Source organism: Rhincodon typus, chromosome 48, assembly GCF_021869965.1.
Source record: "Rhincodon typus isolate 14 chromosome 48, sRhiTyp1.1, whole genome shotgun sequence".
Classification (NCBI taxonomy): domain Eukaryota; kingdom Metazoa; phylum Chordata; class Chondrichthyes; order Orectolobiformes; family Rhincodontidae; genus Rhincodon; species Rhincodon typus.
Window position 1 is genome coordinate 7570582 of NC_063379.1, and position 21910 is coordinate 7592491.

A 21910-nucleotide genomic window follows, 5' to 3' on the forward strand; every position below is an offset into this window, starting at 1 on the left:
CCAAGCAGCATCATAGGAGCAGAGAGGCTGACGTTTCGGGCCTCTCTGCTCCTATGATGCTGCTTGGCCTGCTGTGTTCATCCAGCCCTGCACCTTGTTGTCATAGAATCCCTACAGTGTGGAAACAGGTCCTTCAGCCCAACAAGTCCATACTGACCACTGGAGCATCCCACCCAGACCCATCCCCCTATAATCCACCTAACCTACACATCCCTGAACACTACAGGCAATTTAGCATGGCCAATCCACCTAGCCTGCACATCTTTGGATTGTGGGAGGAAACCGGAGCACCCGGAGGAAACCCACACAGACACGGGGAGAATGTGTAAACTCCACACAGACAGTCGCTCAAGGGTGGAATTGAACCCAGGTCCCTGGTGCTGTGAGGCTGCAGTGCTAACCACTGAGCCACTATGCCGCTAGTTTTGCTAGCTTATCCAAGAAAAGGGAAGTTTCACTAGACTGATTCATAGATTCATATAGCATGGAATCAGAACCTTCGGACCATGTTCCCAAACCAAACTAGTCCCATTTGCCTGCTCTTGGCCCATATCCCTCCAAACCTTTACTATTCATGTAATTATCCAAATGTTTTTTAAATGTTGTAACTGTACCTGTATCCACCACTTCCTCTGGCAGTTCATTCCACATAGGTTTGTCATATGAGGATGAATGGCTCAACTAGGCCTGTATTCACTGGAGTTTTATAAGAATGAAGGGGATCTTACTAAAACATACAAATTTCTGACAGGCCTGGACAGACTGCATTCAAAGATGATGCTTTCTTGGCTTGGGGTGTAAAACAAGGGGATATGGCGTTTTTGGTTGCTTCTCCCAGAGCTGACTGGTTTTTGTGCAAACATTTCGTCCTCCTTCTGGGTGACATCTTCAGTGCTGTCTAGTCTCTGTTGAAGCGTTGTTGTTCTGTTCTTTTCTGAATTTTTGGTGGGTCTCCTTCGACACGACAACACTATTCACCTCTATCAACATGACACTAGCATGGGAGACACTGGCCGCATTACTAGACGATCTGAAAACACAGACCTCCAATGAAACCATCAGCAAGGGCAATCTGCTGAAATTACTAGACCTATGCCTTACCACGCACTTGGTCTTCAACGGCCAGGTATATGAACAAATTATGGGACACTAATGGGTTACCCCATCTCAAGTCTTACAGCGGAGGCAGTTATGCAAAGACTTGAATGTACAGCCCTCCCCCAGAGCCAGCCTAAACTATGGGTCCAGTACGTGGATGATACTTTTGTGATCATCAAATGAGCAATGTTACAAGAAACACTCCACCTTAATACCAGCATATTCACTGGGATCAAGTTCACCAGGGAAGAGGAGAACAATCAACACCCGTTTCTAGACGTAATGGTGGAACAAATGAACAACAGTGAATTCCTTAGCAGTGTATACAGAAGGACTACACAAACAGACCAAATCCTGAATTACAACAGTAACCACCCCAGCATCCACAAACAGAACTGTGTCAAGATTCTGTTTAAACGAGTGATAACATACTGCAACACCCCAGAGCTGCGCAAAAGAGAAGAACACCTATAGAGTCTTTGCAAACAATGGGTATCCCAACAGCTTCATCCGCCGATGCCTGGCAAATGAACAACACCAAGAAGACACCATGCGCCCGAACACACTGGCCACCCTACCCTATAGTAGAAACACATCGGAACTGAATACAAGACTCCTATGACCTCTTGAAATAATGATAGCACACAAACCAACAGCCACACTTTGCCAGCTACTCTCAAAAACGAAAGACTCCATACCCACAATGAGCAGGACAAACGCGATATATAAAATACCATGCAGCAACTGCGAGAAGCAATACATTGGACAGATGGGCAGGAAACTCGCCACCAGGATACACGAACACCAACACGCAGCAAAACGGCATGACCAACTCTCCCTCATTTCTATTCACTCCGACAAAGAAGGACACCTGGGACAATATAACAATACTAGGGCAAGCAAAACAAAGACGAGTATGAGAATTCCTGGAAGCCTGGTTTTCAACCACTGGTACCATAAACAACATGTTGAAATAGACCCCATCTACATACCACTACGGAGCAAAACTGGAAACAGAACTACCCACCATAAATTCAGAACGGAACAGAACAACAGGGCTTCAACGGAGACTAGACAGCACTGAAGATGTCACCTAGAAGGGCGACAAAACGTTTGCATGAAAACCAGTCAGCTCAGAAAACCAACCAACAATTCTAGCCACAGCCGAGCTACAGATCTTCGCTAAAACATTAAAGGGATCATGGAGTCAGGATACAAGACCAGTCATTTAGAACCGAGTTGAGAAATATACTCACTGAGAGGTATTGAACCCTTCGAAATCCTAACAGCTGAGGTCACTGAATACATTTAATTAGTAGCTCGACAACTAGAGGCTAAAGTAGTATAGGGAACAGACCAGGGAGGATATGTGGGAACTGTATGAAACATTGGTTAGGCCACAGCTAGAGTATTATATGCAGTGCTGGAATCTATATTATAGGGGGGATGCAACAGCATTGGAAAGGGCACAAAAATTTTCCAGGAAGTTGCCTGGGCTGAAGTGTTTCCATTCTGAACAGAGATTGGACAGACTATGCTTCTCTCCCTGACAGCAGAAGAGATTGAGCGGGGGGAACCATGAAACTATGAGAGGCATAGATAGTAAGAAATTTTTGCCCTCAGTGGAGGAATCAATGACCAGTGGGTATAAATTTAAGGTAAGGGCAAAAGGTTCAAGAGGGGTTTGGATGAAAAAGTTTTTCATCCGGAGGGTGATGAAAATCTGGAACTCATTGCCTGCAAGGGTGGTAGAGGCAGAAACCCTCAATTTTTAAGACGTTTTCACATGTGCACTTGCGATGTCAAGGCGTACAAGGCTATGGGCCAAGTGCTGTAAAATAGGTTTAGAATGGTTATTTGTGGCCAGCTCGAATGCAATGGGCCGAGGGGCTCATTGCAAGGTCTAGATCAGCTACAATCATACCGAATGGCCAACTCGATCTAACCGCCAGGATTTTATGTTTCACTACTGTGCCTATCAACAAACATAATGGAGAAAACCAGCCTGTGGTTGGTGGAGCTTCCTCTGACGGTTTCGTTCCATCCCATTTACAGGGACAACTTTTATTTGGTTGGTCGCCCCAGTGATTGAAATTTCCTGGGCGATTTAGGGGGTAGATTTGCCCACAGCCAATGTACTTTTAGCACTGCCTTCCCACTTATATGATACTCTCATCCAGTGAATTGATTAGCACCTGTTAATATGAATCAGAGGCCTTCTACCCCCTCTTCAATTGTTTGTTCAAGTCTGGTTTGGTAGAATTTTGTCAACTGGTACAGTTGATAATCATCATACTTTGTCAGGAACCCAACGAATTGTACATGTTCGGATCCAAGAACAGAAATGGATAAAACAAAAATAAATCATCAAGTTTCTATCCAGGCTATTACAATTCTTCTTTTAACAAATTTCTGAATCTTCCTGTGAACTGCATTATCAAACATCCCCTTAAAAACACAATAAAATTCAGTGGAATCACAACTGATTTGTGATCCAATTGCATATACCCAGTTTTGCCCCATAATCCTCAATATCCTGGAATACAATAAACTATTGAAGGGTAAGTATTTTAAGGGATAGCAAGGATGTAAAGGATTAGAGCAGAAAAACCAAAACGACATGGGACAGATGTCTGAGAGCAGGAAATGGAAGATACAAAGAATGACCTTTCTCCCCTTGATAAATAGACGAGTACGAAGGTAAAACAGATGCCGAGCTGATGGTGGTATTTAGAATTCAATAAAAATCTGGACCGTGAAGTGATTGTCAAGAAAATCCACCTGGTTCACTAACGTGTTTTAGGGAAGAAAACTGCAGTCCTTACCTGATCTGATTCCAGACCCACAGCAATATGGTTGACTTGTAACTGAAAATTAGGAATGGACAATAAATGTGGCCTAGCCAGAAACATCCACATCCCATAAATAATTTTTGTAAAAATGGAGGCTTTTCATGCTGGACTGCAGTGAGAAACAGGCTTGGGATAGTAAATGACAATTAACATTTGAATTCAGCAAGTCCCAGCTATTCTACCTCTAACCAGCTCCCCTGGACATGCAATCCTGGGTGCGCCTATTAAGTAGGAGCTCAACTCGGTCATAGTGTGGTTAATAAGAGCAGGGAAATGGGAACTGTCTAGTGAGTTGAGATTTCTTGTATTCTCACGTACTGACCTCCAAAGTCTGTCCATCAAGCAGGTACATGAAAGGAATGTGATCAAATACTCCTGATTGGCTATGATGTGCTTGGCTTCAAAAACAAAAAGGTCAACACCATCCAATACAACAAAAACAAAGTTGCTGGAAAAGCTCAGCAGGTCTGGCAGCATCTGTGAAGGAAAAAACAGAGTTAACAGTTCGGTCACCGGACCAGAAACGTTAACTCTGTTTTTTCCTTCACAGATGCTGCCAGACCTGCTGAGCTTTTCCAGCAACTTTGTTTTTGTTCCTGATTTACAGCATCCGCAGCTCTTTCGATTTTTACCATCCAATACAAAGCAGCCCACTTGATCGGTTCTCCATCCGTGAAACACATTCATTCTATCCATAACCAATGCACAGTGGCAGAGTGTGTACAATCTACAAGATGCACTGCAGATACTCCCCAGGTTTCTTTTGATCGCACCTTCAAACCTCATTGTCTCTACTATCTAGAACAAGATAGATAGGAGACACGCGGATCCAATAAGGGAGAAGACTATCTTGAAACTGACAATGAGTAATGAGGCAGGTTTAATAAAAATGCCCTGGAAAGTAATGATCGGAACATTTAAAAAAAAAATCAGTTTCAGAGTGAGTTGCTTGGGTAAGAAGCAACCGTGTTTAACTTAAAGGGAATTACAATGAAAATAAGATAGAGTTAACTAATGTGGACTGGGTGGTAGATTAGCAGGAATGACAGTAAGCAAGACATTTAAGGAGGTAATCATGACTCAGTAAAAATATACCTTCATAAAGGAAGAAAATTTCTGAGAAGATAAACCAAATATGGCTAACCATGGGAGTGAAGGAGAGTATAGAATTGAAAGAAAAAGCACTAACAGGCAAAAATCAGCCACAGCCCCAAAGACTAACAAATTCAGAATTCAAAGCAGGACTAAAAAGACAGAGAAAATAAATCAGTGTTAAAATCTGATAGCAAGAACTTCTTTAAATAAACAAAAAGGAAGCGAGAAGTCAAAGTAAACATAGGCTCCTTAGAAAATGAATCTAGGGAGAGTGATAGGGAACAAGGAAATAGGAGGGGTGTTAAACAGATATTTTGCAGCCGTCTTCACTGCGAATAACACACTAACACTAAAGATTATAGGGGAAAAATTCAGTACAATCACCATTATTACAGTGGTAGTAATAAAACTTCTGGGGCTAAAGGCATTAAAGTACCCAGGCCCTGATGGCTTGATCCTCAGATCCGAAAAGAAGCAGCTACAGAGAGAGCGCAGTCATTGGTTGTAACTATCCAAAAATCCTTGGATTATTGAGGAGCACCAGAGGATTGGAAAACTGCCAATGGTAAAACCCCTATTCAAAAAGGGAAAGACAAAACTCAGGTAACGATGGGCAGATTTGCCTAACATCTATTGTTGGGAAAATATTAATTAATAACGGAGCACTTGGAAAACCATAATTTAATCAAGTAGAGTCAGCATAGCTTCATGAAAGAAAAATCAGAGTCATACAACACGGAAACAGACCTTTTGGTCCAACTTGTCCATGCTGACCAAGTTTCCCCAAACTTAACTAGCGCCATTTGCCTGCATTTGTCCCATATCCCTCTAAACCTTTCCTATTCATACACCCATCCAGATGCTTTTGAAATGTTGTAACTCTCCCTGCATCTACTACTTCCTCTGGCAGTTCCTTCCATACATGAACCACCCTCCGTGTGAAAATATTGCCCCTCAGCTCCCTTTTAAATCTTTCCGCTCTCACCTGAAACTTATGCTTTAGGGTTATGAACTCCCCTACCCTAGGGAAAAGACTTTTGCTGTTCAGGCAACTAGAGTCATACAGCATGGAAACAGACCCCTTGGTCCAACTGTCCACGCCGACCAGACATCCAAATCTGACCTCATCCCATTTGCCAGCAGTTGGCGCATATCACTCCGAACCCTTCCCATTCATATATCCATTCAGATACCTTTTAAATGTTGCAACTGTATCCACCTTACCACTTCTGCTCGCAGCTTATTCTGTACACACACCAACCCCACGGAGGACAATCTTGACTATTCACCCTATCCGTGGCCCTCATGATATAAACCTCTATAAAGGTCACCACTCCTCAGCCTCCGATGCTCCATGGAAAAAAGTCCCAGCGTCTTCAGCCTCTCTCTAGAATTCAAACCCTCCAGTCCCGGCGACGAGAATTGTATGCAGTATTCTAAAAATGGCCTCACCAGTGTCCCATACACCGCCAACACGTCATCCCAATTCCTATACTCAATGCTCAGACCATGAAAGCAAGCATGTCAAACACCCTCTTCACCACCCTGTCCACCTGCGACTCCACTCTCAAGAACCTATGTACCTGGACCCTTACGTCTCTCCATTTGACATCACTCCCCACTACCATTAACTGCACAAGTCCTGGCTGGTTTGCCTTGCCAAATGCAACACCTCACACTTATCTAAATTAAACTCCATCTGCCACTCTTTGGCCCATTTGATCAAGGCAATGCAGTATAAATAAGATCACGTTGGACTAATTTATTAGAGTTTTGAGCAAGTCTCAACCAGAGTGGATAGAAGGGAACTGGTATGTGTGTGCTGTATTTGGACTTCCAGAAGGCATTTGACAAGTTACCTCACAAAAGTTTAAGTCATAAGTCATGGAGCCAGCAAAGGAGGACTAAAAAGATAAACAGAGAGAGAAAATAAATCACAAGGGCAAACTAATGAGGAATATAAAAACTGACAGTAAGAGCTTCTTTAAATATATGAAGATGAAGAGAGAGGTCATAATGAATATTGGCTCCTTAGAGATTGAGTCTAGAAAGATAGTTATGAGGAACAAGGAACAAGATTTTGGAAATAGTATATTGGCAGAATTGACTAATGGTTAGGAAACACACAGTGGGGCTAAGGAGTTCTTTATCAGGTTGGCGATCTGTAACCTGTGAGGTTCCATGTGGATCAGTGCTGGGATTGCAACCGTTTACAATATGTATGAATGACTTGGAGGAAGGAAGCAAACGTTTCCAATGACAGACAACACAAAATAGGTGGAAAGCCAACTTGCAAGAGGAATAGAAACAGTTCAGAGAAACACTGAAAGGTTCAGTTAGTGGGTAAAAAGTTGACAAATGAAGTAATGATGTGGGAAAAGAGATGTTGATCATTTTGGAAGGGAGAACAGGAGAACAGAACACTATTTATGGAGAAAAACTGCAGAAATCTGCAAGACAAAGACTTGGAAATGAAACACAGAAATCTAGCACACAGGTGCAGCAGGTATTCAGGAAGGCTAATGGAACATTGATCCTTATTTCAAAGGGTTTGGAGTATAAGAGTCGTGAAGTCTTACTGCAACCATACAAAGTTCTGGTGATGCCACATCTGGAACACAATAAGCAGTTTTGGTCCCCTTAAATGGAAAACATTATTTCATTGGATGCAGTTCAGATAAGGTTCACAAATGTGATCCCTGGTATGGAGGGATTATCTTGTGAGCAAAAGGTTAAACAGATTGGGACTCTATTCATCGGAGTTTGAGGAATGTGGGGTGATCTTATTGAGATATATCGAATTGTTAAGGGGCGTGACTGAGTAAATCCTGAGAGCCAATTTAAGACTTAGATGAGGAGGAAATTCTTCCAAGGGTTGGAACTCCTTGCCACACAGAGCTGACTCCTTGCGTACATTTAAGGATGAAATAGATGGATTCTTGATCAGTAGGAGAATCAAGGGTTATCAAGGAAAGGGCAGGATAGTGGATATGAGCAATGTCAGATCAGCCATGATTCTAATCATTGGCAGAAGAGGCTCAAGGGCCAAACGGCCTACGCCTGGTCCATTTCATATTGTGTTACGCATATGTATGCTCCCTCCCAAAGTCGCAATTCATCCTGACTTGCAAACATAGAGATTAGTCCATCACCATCTGGGAGTCCAAAAGCTGGAAGGTCCTCTCTCTAAACAATCTGGGTTCACCTATATCACATGGACTACGGCAGTTCAAGAAAGCAGCTCATTATCACCTTCTCAAGAGCAAATGAGGGTGGGCAATAACTGCTAATATTGGCAGTGATTCTCACATCCAAAAGTAGAGTACAAGAAATCTCAACTACTTCCTTGAAACCCTGGGCTAGAAGCATTCTGTCCTGGGGACCTATCATTCAGTGCCATTGCTTTCTTAATTTTATTTTGCTTACATTCATTTCACAGTCTCTACTCCTAATTCAATATTAGCTTCATGGAAATGTCTAGTACACTGTTTCCTTCTCTACTATAAACACCAATGCCACGTAACTATTCAGCATTATCCAAATACTTTATTTAGAGAATTTTCAGTTCATCTCAGACAATAATCCACCTTCTTGTTTTTGCTACCGAAGTGGATAACCTCACGTGTATCCACATTATACTCCATCTGCTTTGCATTCACCCACTCAGCTTGTTCAAATCACACTGAAGCATCTCTGCATCCCCCTCACAGCTCACCCTCCTTGATTGAGGGATTTATTGTCACGCACACCAAAGTACAATGAGAAGGTTTGTTTACAAGCAATACAGGCAGATCATAGTAAACAAGGATGTACAGGACTTAGACAGAGTCATACTGGTTACATTGTACAGGGCATGTGGTAGGCAAGATCAACACTAGCAAGATCAGCATTATATGATGCTCGAGAGTCCATTCATCAGTCTAATAATGGCCAGGAAGAAGCTGTTCCTGAGCCTGCTCATGCGTGTGTTCAGGTTTCTGTGTCTTCTTTGATGGAAGAGGTTATAGTTTGGGTCATTTGCAAATTTGGAGATATTACATTTAGTTCCATCATTCAAATCATTAATACTATTGTGAAAGCTGCGGTCCTAGCGCTGATCCATGCAGTATACCCCTCGTCACTGCCTGCCACTTGGAAAAATTGTCACTTTTCCAATTCTGTTTCTACCAACCAGTTTTCTAAACATCTGAATACACAACCCCAAATCCCTTGTGCTTTAATTTACACACCGATTTCTTATATCCTCTTCACAACTCACATTCTTACCTGTCATCAGCAAATTTACCTACCATATCTTAGTACCTTCATCCAAATAATACGTATAAAATAGTAAAAATTTGAGGCTTCAGCACTGACGAGATGCACATGGCGCTTGACATCCTGCAGCCTGACAAAGACCCATTTATTCCTTCTCTCTCTTAGCCAGCCAATCTTCTACCTCTGCCAGTATGTTACCCACGACACCATGAGCTTTTATTTTTCGGAATAATCTTTGATGTGGCATCTGAACAAATGCCTCTTGGAATTCCAAGCACAATACATCCTTTATCAGTAGCACACGTTACTACTCCAGAGACCTCCAATAAATTAGCTTAATGTGATTTCCCTGCAACAAACCATGTTGGCTTAGCCTGGTTACGTTGAACTTATCCAAGTGCCCTGTTATAACAGCTTTAATGACAGCTTCTAACATTTTCCCGATGACAGATGTTAAGCTACATGCTGGTAGTTTCTTATCTTCTGCTTCCCTCCATTTCTACGTAAAGAAGTCACATTAGTTATTTTCCAATGTAAAGAAACCATCCCCAAATGTAATGAGACTTCAAAAATTAAACCAACGTATTAACTATCTCACTAGCTACTTCTTTCAAGACTCTAGGACGAAATCCATCAGGACCTGGGGATTTGTCAACTCGCTGTTCCAACAATTTGCTCATAAGATCAATTTGGTGCCATAAGATCATCATCTAAGAAATTGCTCTGAAATCATTCAATGAATTCCTCGTCTCGACTACTTTTTCCTCTGATTTTTCCAGTCAGTACTGAGACTAAAATCCTCCATGATAATTCTTGCAACCTGTTGACAAGCACCAATTACTTCTTCTTTGATACCCTATCCTACTGTGTGGTTATTGTTAGCGGTCCTGTATACAGCTCCCACAAGTGACCTTTTGCCTTTACTATTCCCTATCACTACCCAGAGTATTTCTATGTTGTTTCCTGAATTTTAGGTAATCCCTCTCTAGAAGTGCTAATATCATTTTTAAATAACAGCACCACTCCACCACCCTTTCCTTGCTGCCTGTCCTTCCTAAATGGGACATTCCCTTCAGTGTTCACATCCCAATCTGGGTCAGTCTACAGCTGTGTCTCAGTTATGGCCAGTAGACTGCACTTACCTCAAATCACAATTTGTACTACTAGTTCATTAGCTGTGTATCAAATGTTACATGCATGGCTTAAATTTTGTCATTTTATTATTTTTGCAACCTCTCATGTTATTCGAGTTGCTCTTAGATCTGCATTCTCCGTCCCTTCTTTGTCATTTTCTACTTATCATTTCCCACATTAGTTTATTTCTCTGCAGCATTTTACCCATTCTTTGATCATCACAACTTCATAAATTTGGACTTATATTCCCAGTATCTTTCCAAAGCTGCCCATGTTTGTGGATGATACACAATTAATTTCAATTATTTTAATCCCAAACAAATGATTTCCTGGAAAACTTCAGGCATCGAGTTAGAACCCTGATCAGACTGTACCTCATCTGACTGTAGTCAATTGGCAATCCATAACGAATACAAAAACATAATTGCCCAAACGGCAGTTATCATAGGAACTGGATTAGGTCCTTCAGCCTCTTGAGCCTGTTCAATGAGATCATGGCTGATCTGTGGCTTAATGCCTTTGGCCCATATCCCTTAATAGATTTGCTGGAAAAAAAATTCTCTCTTTAAAATTAACGACTGATCCGGCATCCACTGCCACCATTTGTGGAAGAGAGTTCCAAACATGTACCATCCTTTTTGCGTAGAACTGAACAGTCTGGTCACAAAAGTCAGACTATGCTCCCATAGAATCCCCTAGAATTCGTATACAGTGGAAATAGTTCACCTGTAAAAACCCTGTCTTTTCCTGTCAATATCTTGAAGGCTTCAAACAGATCATCCTTAACCTTCTAAATTCTAGAGAGTTAAGAGTTAACCACATTGCTGTGGGTCTGGAGTCACATGTAGGCCAGATGAGGTAATCACAGAAGTTTTCTTCCCCAGTGGACATTTGCGGATCAGGTGGGTTTTTCGGACAATCAGCAATGGTTTTACGTTCATCATCTTACTCCAAATTCCAGGTGTTTTAATTGGATTCAAGTTCCACCATTTTCCATGGTCGGATTCGAACACAGGACGCCAGAAAATTATCTGGTTCTTGACTAACAGTCTAGCAATAACACCATAGGCTGTTACCTCCCCAGCTCAGAATATGGCATCAGAAATCCCTTTTACCAGCGGGTTATGTGAAAGAAACCATGCTATACTGGACAAAGTGGTCACAAGTATTGGCATAAATCATCATCAATAGCGGTATGAGCTGTACATGCTAAGAATTCATTGTTCACAGTGGGAGGATATAATCGATATCATTTAAATTTTGGTAGGAATCCTACAAGTTCCATCGGTAATGATCAGCTGCCAGCTTGGGAAGGACTACAAGCAGTTTCACTTTAAAAAATTTGAACATTATGCAGTCATGCTAAATTGCCCGTAGCGTTCAAGGATTTGTAGATTAGGTGGGTTATAGGGGATGGGTTTGGGTAGGTCCTCTGAGGGTCGGTGTGGACTTGTTGGGCCAAAGGGCCCGTTTCCACACTGTAGGGATTCTATGATCTATGATCCCAGAATGGCCATTATTAAAGCCGAAGACTGAGAAAGAATTCAGCAAGGTTTGTGGTGCAGTGGTGTCCCTGCCTCTAAGCAGGAGGATCCAAGTTCAGGTCCCACCTGTTCCAGGAGGTGTGTCATAACAAGTCTGATTGTTGATTAAAAACATCGAAGGAAAGGCTAAGAGAAACCAGTTTCAATCAGGGAGATATTTTTAATTATAAGGGGGGAACTTTAAAGAATGGAAAGGACTGACCGAGGTTTTGGCACAGGTCAGAAAATAATTAAACAGGACAGAAAGTAAATTGAATTGGAAATCATGCAGAATCGATCAAGTGTCACTTTGCGTCAGTAAACTTATTTGGAAAATGTTTGCTGTATTCCTATTAGTCAAAGTCAGGCTTCAAAAAAAAAAAATGCAGCAGCTATCAAAAGACTGAAATAGAGGACTTGCAATGTTTAATTGGACAGCTGAAATGGCTGGGCCCTCAAACCAGGCCAGATCCCAGTTTTGAAGTCCCAGAGTTGACTACAATGATGAAATATCCCAAGGTGAAAGATATTACTTGGACAAATAATGGAGGCTTGGAATTTTTCTCGTGGAAAAGGGAAGTAAATATTGCCTTTAAGTTAAGAAGCTAAAACTATCATAAGAGTAGTAAAAAGTATCTTTGCAGTGAAGACTCATTCTCAGTGAGGAGGTGGATATGGTGTTTTTCTTTGTAAAGATACTGGAAGAAATCCCAAAAGGGAGTCAGCAGCAATACCCTCCGAGTACTACATCGAAAATAGGTCACTATGGGATAACGTACATTCAATGAAGTGTGTGAAACAATAAAGCAACTGAGAATCAATATTGCAATTTTAAAACAGGTCCTGGAGAATGGAAAGATCTCCAAACTTTAGTTGGCAAAAAAAATGAGACTATAATCAGTTGTCACTTTGTATGCTTTGTTCTATTGTTATGGATTGATTTATTGAAAGAATGAAAAGGGGAACCTGTGTTTATCTATTTTGATCTGAAGGAATAACTGAAACCTAACTGATTAAGGGAATGGGTGATAGATATAGTAATGAAAAGTTAATTGGGTATAAATTGGACATATAAATATGAGTAGTCAATAATCACTGGGAAGGTGAGTTTTACGGAATGTAGTGAACTGAAATAACGCTCTCGCATAAATTGAGTTTGAAGACAGTTATCTTTTAGAACGTAGTATGTGGGCCATAGCCTCACAAAAATCACTTTCCGCCCCACTAACTTTCACCAACCGCACTTCCTCCAGCAGCTTTGCTCCCTGCCAGCACTCTCCATCTCACTGTTTCTCTCCTACATTTGCTGCTGATAGGCTCACAGTAGGTCTGTCAGGAGATGTGGGAGAGGAGCAGCCTGCAAATGGATGAGCTGCTCGTCACAGATTATACCCATTGCATCTATGGAGATGACGTTTTTCCCATTGTTTGTATTTTGTGAACTTTCAGGGAAAATATAACCCCTTCCCCATGTATTTTGAGTATTATCCAAATACCAATATCTCCTGTTCTCCCTTCCTTCTCAAAGATGGTTCCAATTATCCTACATGTTCATCTTTCTAGGATCAGGGATTTTATATACCATACAGCAGCTGCTCAGGTCTGTAAAAAAACTGTCAATTCTGCTGGCTATAGAATTTCTCATATAAAGAACTACTCTCCTTGAGCAGCAGCACCTCTAAGCTCCATGTTCCACTCTACTCCAGGTAGTCTCCTGGTCTTACTCTGCAGGCTTCAAGACCCTTTCTGGATCCACCTTACAGTCTCCATGATGAAAATATCTATTGGACAGCTCCAGTAGTCCAAGAGCTTCCTCCACCTGTTACTTTCATGCAACTCAAGCCAGTTACTCACTTTCCTATTGCTATTTAGCCCATCTTGTTACCTATTCCTGTGAGAGCTATAGGTTATTACACAAGATTGGGTGGATTATCAAGAAAGAAACAATGTTTTAAAGAATCTTGTGAACTTACATGCGTCCATTTTCATTTTTTACGAAGCAACTGAAACTTCTCCCCGACTTGAACTTTTAGCCATGTTGGTTACAGCTGTTCCAGATTCTGTTGCTCTATAATAAACAAATTAACAATGTTAGAAAGAAATGAAAAGGAGAACGTTGACTTGTTAAGTATCAGCTCATTTCTGTGATACTATGCTTCCCATCCATTAATCAATTCTCGATTCCAGCTAATATATTAGCCCCAACCTCAAATTCTTAAGTATTTATCTTTCGTGTGGCGCCTTATAGAATCCCCTTTGAAAATCCAAGTAAACAATATCCACAGGTTCCTTTATTTCCCTGAATAGTCTTACCACAAAATAAAAAGTTTATCAAACAAGATTCCCCTTTCGTTAAACCATGGTGACTTGTTCCAATTCGACTGTACCTTTTCCAAATGCATTAAGATTGTCTTGAGAATAGATTACAGCATTTTCTCATGACCAAAGTCAAGCCCTCTGATGGCAAGTTTCCTGTTCTATCTCGCCCTTATTTCTTGAGCTGCCATGTTCCATTAGCTAACTTGCAACCTGCTGACATTGATCCAGATGCGAGGAAATGTTGGAAAATCATAACCACTATTTCTGCATCTGTATGTTTTAGAACCTTGCACTGCAAGCCATCAGATCCTGAGAATATGACAGATTTGGGTGAGTAATCGAGGACACACAGCTAACATTTTTGGGACATCGGATTGAATCCCACAGTGGTAGGTTTGAATTCACTAGAAATCTGGAATTAAATGCTGGGCTAATGGTGATTATGAATGGTCATAAAAATTTATCTGTTCACTCATGCCCTTTAGGGAAGGAAATCTGCCATCTGGTGTGGCCTGCATGTGAATGGCCAAGCAAAACTGTCAGTTTAAGGGCAACAAATGCTGACCAAGCCAACAACTCCCACATCCCAGGAATGAACAAAGTTCCTTAATTTTCTCTAGAGCTTTGTCTCTGCTAATATTAAATACGTTCAATTTACACATTTTTATTAGTCGATTCGTTTTTCTGGTAGAATCTTCTGTTTTCTGCTGTGAAGACAGAAGATTATTTATTCAATGTCTATCATTTCCTTATACCCATAATTCATCCTGCCTGTGCCTCAAAAAGAGGCATTTCCTTCATCTCTACTCAGTTTTTGCTTATTCAAAATGTATTTTTGTATTTGAATGATCTTTTAAAAACATTTCCTGTTTATTTATCATATCCTTAGTCTAGCTACAATATCACTTTTAGTCAGTTCTCCCATCATATTGATACCATTGGGATCACATGTATGTCACTGTTGTTATTTAAATTGAGTTTCTTAATTAGCAATGGAGTATGCTGCCTTGCATTGTGGCCTTATATTGTTTGTCTCTATGATCAATGAAACATCTCAGCGACGCCAGTACTACAAACTGCAAATGCTGAATAGTCATGAGGCTGTGTTCAACATTCACTATCAAACAAGACTCCATTACTTCTGATCAGAGGTAGTATCAATCTTAGATGGTTGTCTCACCATCAGGTTAGTGAACTGGCAGGAAGTAACTGAGTATCATCTCTCACTTGATTTGTCAGAACCATTTTAATGTTCAGAACTAATGGTGACAGAGTTCAGATGCACCAAATGAAGAGTGTCTTGTCAGTTGGTTCTACTCTGCCTGAAAATGGAGTCACCTTACTGATCAAATGATATGACACAAAAGCATACATAGAAAGTTTCTTGTAACTGTGTTTTGAAACAGAAAGTGATCTCAGTTCACATTTGACTGCAGAACTTCATACAGAATAATTGTTCGAGCATTCAGCTTCTCACTATTGCCTAAATACCTTGTAAATTTTTGCATCCAAAGCTTCCTGTCTGACGTTGTAATGTTTCTCCAGGGTACAACGAATAATAATTTAACCACATAAATATATATTTCACTTACCTTTCTCAATTGTTTATCTATGAAAGCCCTTTGAAGAATTAAAGTCGTGTACTGATTAATTAGCTTTATTCTTTATTCAACAATCCCCATTTCACTCCAAATGAATCCTCTTTCTCACCTTGTTATTCACTTTGGATATCGATTATGATTGGAGAGAAAATGAGAGATAATAGTGTGAACTAGAGTTTAAATTTTGTCAAACCCCTAAGCTACCTGCCAGGGACCCGTGCAAATACACAGTTTAAACAAAACTGCTATAACTACTCGCTAACTCACAGTCTGGTGTCACTGGCTCCAACCTGCCCAGGTCATACACTGATCAGAATTCACAGAATAATTACAGTTAAGGAGGCCATTTGGCTCATTGGGCCTACTCCAGCTATATTACCTAGTCCAGCTCTATTATCTGGTGCCAATCTCCTGCCTTTTACCCAAATGTTGGGATATCAGAAAAAGCACAGGTCCCAATATTGACACCCAGGAACTCCACTTCAACCTTCTTCCAGCCAGAAAAATATCCATTGACCATCACACTCTCTTTCCTATCACTCAGTCAGTTTTGTATCTATGTTGTCACTGCCTCTTCCTTCCCCATAAGTATGTTGTGTGGTACCTTCTGAAAATCCATGTCAATCACATCAATAACATTGCCCTGATTGACCATTTCCATTAACTCAAAAAATTCAACTGAGTTATGCACAATTTCCCTTGATTTTTCCTCATCAACTCACCTTTTTCCACGTTAGTGCTTTATCCCAAATAATTGTTGCCAGAAACTTCCTCACCACCAAAGTTCAACTGACAAGACTGTAAATGCCAGGACTGACCTTACAATCGTTTTTGGAGCAAGCCCGTAACGTTGTCAATCCTCCAGTCTCCTGGCACCTCCTCCGAGTCCAGGGGAGACTGTAACATTATGGCCAGTTCCCCCACAATTTCTCCTCTCACTTCACTCAAAATCCTTGGATGTATCTCATCCAGGTGTCCTGTTAACCCCAAGTGCCAACATCATTTGGACAGGAACATGGATAGGAAAGGTTTTGCCCTCAATATATCTGCACATTAACAGTTTGCTGATGAATATCGAAACTGTTTTCTCACCCTCATCGGAAAGATTTAAAAATAAACCCTCATTTCTCTCCAGCGCGACACTACAACCCATCCCCCACGAGCTCACTCGGTGTCGGTAAAACTGCTGCACCTCGAGACTGCGTGCGCGCCCTCAGGGCGGGCCTTAGCTCTCCATCCAACTCCGATTGGTCAGAGAGACTGTCAGTCTCGTGGCTGCGACCAATAGGAAGTCAGGTTCTGCCAGGGGTTCGCCGTCTGGAGATGAATGTGGATGGGAAGAGAAATCGCTGTCAATCGCTAGTCCGAGTCACTGTTTGGAAAAATAAAATGACCGACTATTACAACTTTATTATTCTTACACAGACTGAGATCTCTCTAAATATTTGTTCCTCAATTCCCCTTTGACGACTGGCAGGTCTATAGTACAATCCCATCAAGGTGATCATTCCGTTTTTATTTTCACTGGGTGATTTTTTTAGAAATATCTTCTCTACTTATACCAGAAATGCCTTCCTTCATGAAAAACGCCAATCCCCTCCTGTCTTGCCTTCCTATAGCATCTGAAATTCGGATCGCTGAGCTGCCAAGGGTCCCAACGCAAAATGTCGATTTTCCTCCTGCTTTGATGCTGCCTGGCCTGCTGTGTTCCTCCAGCTCCACACTGTGTTGTCTCTGTCCATCCCTCAGCCAATTTTCTGCAAGCGCTAAGACGTCCCAATCTCATGTTCCGAAACATACCCCAAGTTCATTAGGCTTTCGTTTAAGACCTTTTGCATTGAATTCTTCAGAATTACTTCATTCTCTGACTCTTGACTGTTTATTATTAACTTGTTCTTTTCAGATTCAAAACCATCCTCATCTATCTTTCTATTTGCTCTGCTACTTAGGATCTTTTCACCTCCCCTCTGTAATAGTTTACAGTCTCCTTAATAGAACTAACAAATCTTTCCGCTAGGATATTAGTCCTTTTCCAATTCAAGTGAAACACATCCTTTTTGAGCAGATCTTTTCTGCCCCAGAAGAGATCCCAATGATCCCAGAACCTGAATCCCTGAACATTACACACCTCTTCAGCCATTGATTTATCTTCTGTATTCTTTCCTTCATTTAAGCTTGGCACTGTGAGTAAACAAGAGATTTTGTGGCTCTGTTTTTTAATCTGTGACCTAACCTCTTACTCACTCTGCAAAGACTTAATTTTTTCCCTAATTATATTATTCTGATGTGGAGGTGCCGGTGTTGGACTGGGGTGGACAAGGTCAGAAATTACATGACACCAGGTTATAGTTCAACAGGTTTATTTGAAAACGTAAGCTTTTAGATATCGTGTCATATCTGACTATGGCATTGCTACCACTGTGTACAATGACTTTCGGTTTCTCACTCTCCCATTTAACAAAAGGTTTCAAAGGTTTTGAGACATCCTTAATCTTGACACCAGGAAAACAACATGTTCTCCCAGATTCACGCTCACTGTCTCAGAACCTCCTGACTGTGCCCCTGACTGGAGAGTCCTTTAACCTCCTCCAGTTCCTGTATGGGTCCCTACCTCTTAAAACTCCAGCCCTCCCTATCTCTGTAATCTTTGTCAGCCCCTACACCTCTCCCTATCTCTGTAAACTCCTCCAATATCTGCAACTCTCCTTATCTCTCTATCATCCTCCAGCCCATACACTCTTCTCTCTCACTGTAACATCCTCAAGCAATTACATCAACAAAGTTGCTGGAAAAGCTCAGCAGGTCTGGCAGCATCTGTGAAGGAAAAAAAGAGTTAACTTTTGGCTGGGTGACCCTTCCTCAGAACTGATGGTGGCTGGGAAAACATCAGTTTATATGCAGAAAAAAAGGGGTTGGTGTAGGGAATAAACATAGGATAGAGCCTGAAGAGAGAGAAGAGCAGGTGGACAGACAAAGAGTTGATATCTTTTCTGATGTTACAACATGTTCATGTTCCAGATTGCACAAACCTTTCCAGACATAGACACTGAAGTGTACATGTGATGGGCAGTGATACAGAATCACATAGATACGAGATGAGACTGCTTTGGAGATGCTTCTGAGCTGACTCCGAGACACACACAATCTGTTCAGCAGCAGATGGGAGTGAATCATTCTCGGTTCCCTGCAGAGTACTGGACATGTTCAGTGATGAAACCTAAAACCACTGACTGATGATCGAATGGAGCAGTTTAAAGGGAGATGGAGGGGTGAGGCCAGGGAGAGTATGGGTCTGGGCCCATTATATACAGAGGGGTGGGTTTCACCCCTTGCCCCTGTCATACCCTCTTGCCTCATTGTCTACTCCAGTCTGTAGCTTTGTCCACTGTAGCATATCAAATTACGATTCAAATACTTCCTAAATGCCTTGAGGGGGAGAGGAGAGTTTCCACTTGGGCCCGTTCCCCTCCCCCTAATGAGTCATCTTACCGGTAAGCAGGGCCGGGCGACCCTTACCAATTTTATTTCATATTTTTCTCTCCCTGTCTCACTCAGCCCCGAGGGTTTTTATTTAAATTCTAGGATATTGTGTGATGGTGGGCAGCCGCTGCTGGTGAAGGAAGAGGGATGGCTGACCACCGCGATGGCAGGACAGCACCGTTTTATTTTGCCACTGGGACTCACTCCAGATGCAGGAGGGAACCATGGGGGCTGAGAAAAAAAAGAGAACTCGGAAACAGGAAGCGTTGGTAAGGTTTGGGATTGTCTGCCTCAAACAATGGCTTGTATCAATCCAATTGTTAAATTTAAATCTGAGATAGACAATTTTTTTTATTGATTCAGGGTACCAGGGTATAGGTTCAAGGCAGGCAAATGGGATAAGGCCACAGATCGGCTGTGAACTTATTGGTGGGACAGAACAGGCTTGAGGGGCTGAATCGCCTCCATTTGTTCCTGTGACACTTGTCTACGAATTTACCAGAATTCTTCAGTAAAATCTAACGGTGATGAATTAATAAGGATGGATAATATATTCCAAGGCAGAGCTCACTCTGCTGAAACCGCTGGGATGGGGCTGTGTATTTCTCAACTTACTGTTACTGCTGATTGAGTCTGGTATATGACACTGTATTCACATGCAGAGAAGCTCATGGTAGCAGCTCCCTGCCTGACCCCATCCATGTTTTTTTATAAAATTTGGATCATGAATTGTTGGCATCTCCAGGTCAGCCACCATTTATTGCCCATCCCTAATTACTGCTGAACTGAGTCACTTGTCAAACCATTTCAGAGGGTAGTTAAGAGGCAACCACATTACTGTGGGTCTGGAGTCACATATTGGCCAGGCCAGGTAAGGGCAGGTATTTCCTCATTCCTAAAGGGTATCAGTGGATCAGATGTGTTTTACAACAATCAACATGATTTTCACCATGAAGCCAGCTGTTTCTTCCAGGCTTTATTGATCTCAAATTTCACCATCTGCCTCAGTGGGATTTGAACCCATTTCCCCAGACTATTGGCCAGGATTCTGGATCACTAGTCCAGTGACATTACCACGACACCACTGTCCTCCTGTGGTAAAAGGGGAAACACTGAAACTTGAGGAGTTCAAGTGTACATTGCATTCCCCTGAGACTACACCTGAAGGAGCTGAGGATCTCAAAACAATGCTCCACTGTCACAAGAGATGGTCCCGATCTTTGTAGGGATTCTCAGTCATAGAGCCATATAGTATGGAAACAGTCCCTTTGGTCCAACCAGTCCTTGCCAACCTTGTTCCAAAGCTAAACTTGTCTCACCTGCTGCACTTTGCCCATATACCTTCAAACCATTCCAATTCATGAAGTTATTCAAATGACTTTTAAATATTGTAACTGTACCAGCATCCACCACTTTCTCCGGCAATTCATTCTATGCACAAATTGCTCTCTGTGTATTAAAAAAAAGTTGCCTCTTGTGTCCTTTTTAGATCTTCCTCCTGTAACCTTAAAAATATGAGCCCTAGTTTTGAACTTCCCCCATCCTTGGGAAAAGACTCTGGTCATTCACCTTATCTATGTCCTCACGATTTTATAAATCTCAATGAGGTCACCCCTCCACCTCTTCCACTCCAGTGGAAAAAGTGTCAGTTTATGTTTTATCTTGTTCCTAGCAAAGTGCTTGAACAAATGGCTATTGTTCTTTTGTTCAAAAATAAAGGTATTGAGACTGAACAGTGAGGTGGAGTCACCATTGTCCCACTCGCTCATGAGAGACAGACGACTGGTGGTGATTATAATTTGAGGGTCACCTTGCTTCAGGAGAGTGGGAGAGGTTGGGAAGGAGTGTCCTTTGTGGTAACCTCAACCAATGCAGGAATTAAGCACACACTGTTGGCCTCATTCGTTTTTTTGCAAACCAGCTTCCACCCAACTGAGCGAACCAGTCTCAAACAGTGAAAGAAATTGCAAATTTCTGTGAAAGGAAATTTTGAGGCCCTCTTGAGAATAATTTTCAAATTAGGCAGAAATGATCAGTTGTGACAGTGAAAAATGCAATATTGATGGATGAAGCCCATGACAGTTGAACTGGTTACCAGTTCTTTTGCAGAGTTAAATCTTAAGGGACGCCAATTAACAAGGAGTTAACCATAATTCTGCCCATCGCTGTATGGTTCATGGAGATGAACATGCAGGGTCTGAAAAACATGCTCAGTTGAAGAGCTTTCAGCTCAGCAATGTGTTTTGGAGAGATGCTGTAGGATGCAGTATCATTCCTTTTCCATCACTGATACAGACAATCAGTTAAAGTTAACGACAAACTGCATTTTGGGGAAAACCTTGGCTGTATGCCACCATGAGAAACTAAGCAGAGAATGTGTGCTGCGTCTTCCAGCCCATATCTGCCAATTGGTGAGGCTGTTCATTTGGAGCCTGCTAATCGATTGAGGCACTGAGCCCACTGAAGCAATGGCTTTCCAAGTCACTCACATAGAACACAACAAGCTATTGTTCCTGTCCTGACACAAAATATTGAAACAGTCAATCAGTGA

The 21910-nt window shown here is 41.7% G+C and overlaps 1 pseudogene; it reads right to left on the reverse strand.

Moving 5' to 3' along the window:
* Positions 1 to 21910, reverse strand: part of LOC125488027 — a 297359-nt pseudogene that overhangs the window by 209156 nt on the left and 66293 nt on the right.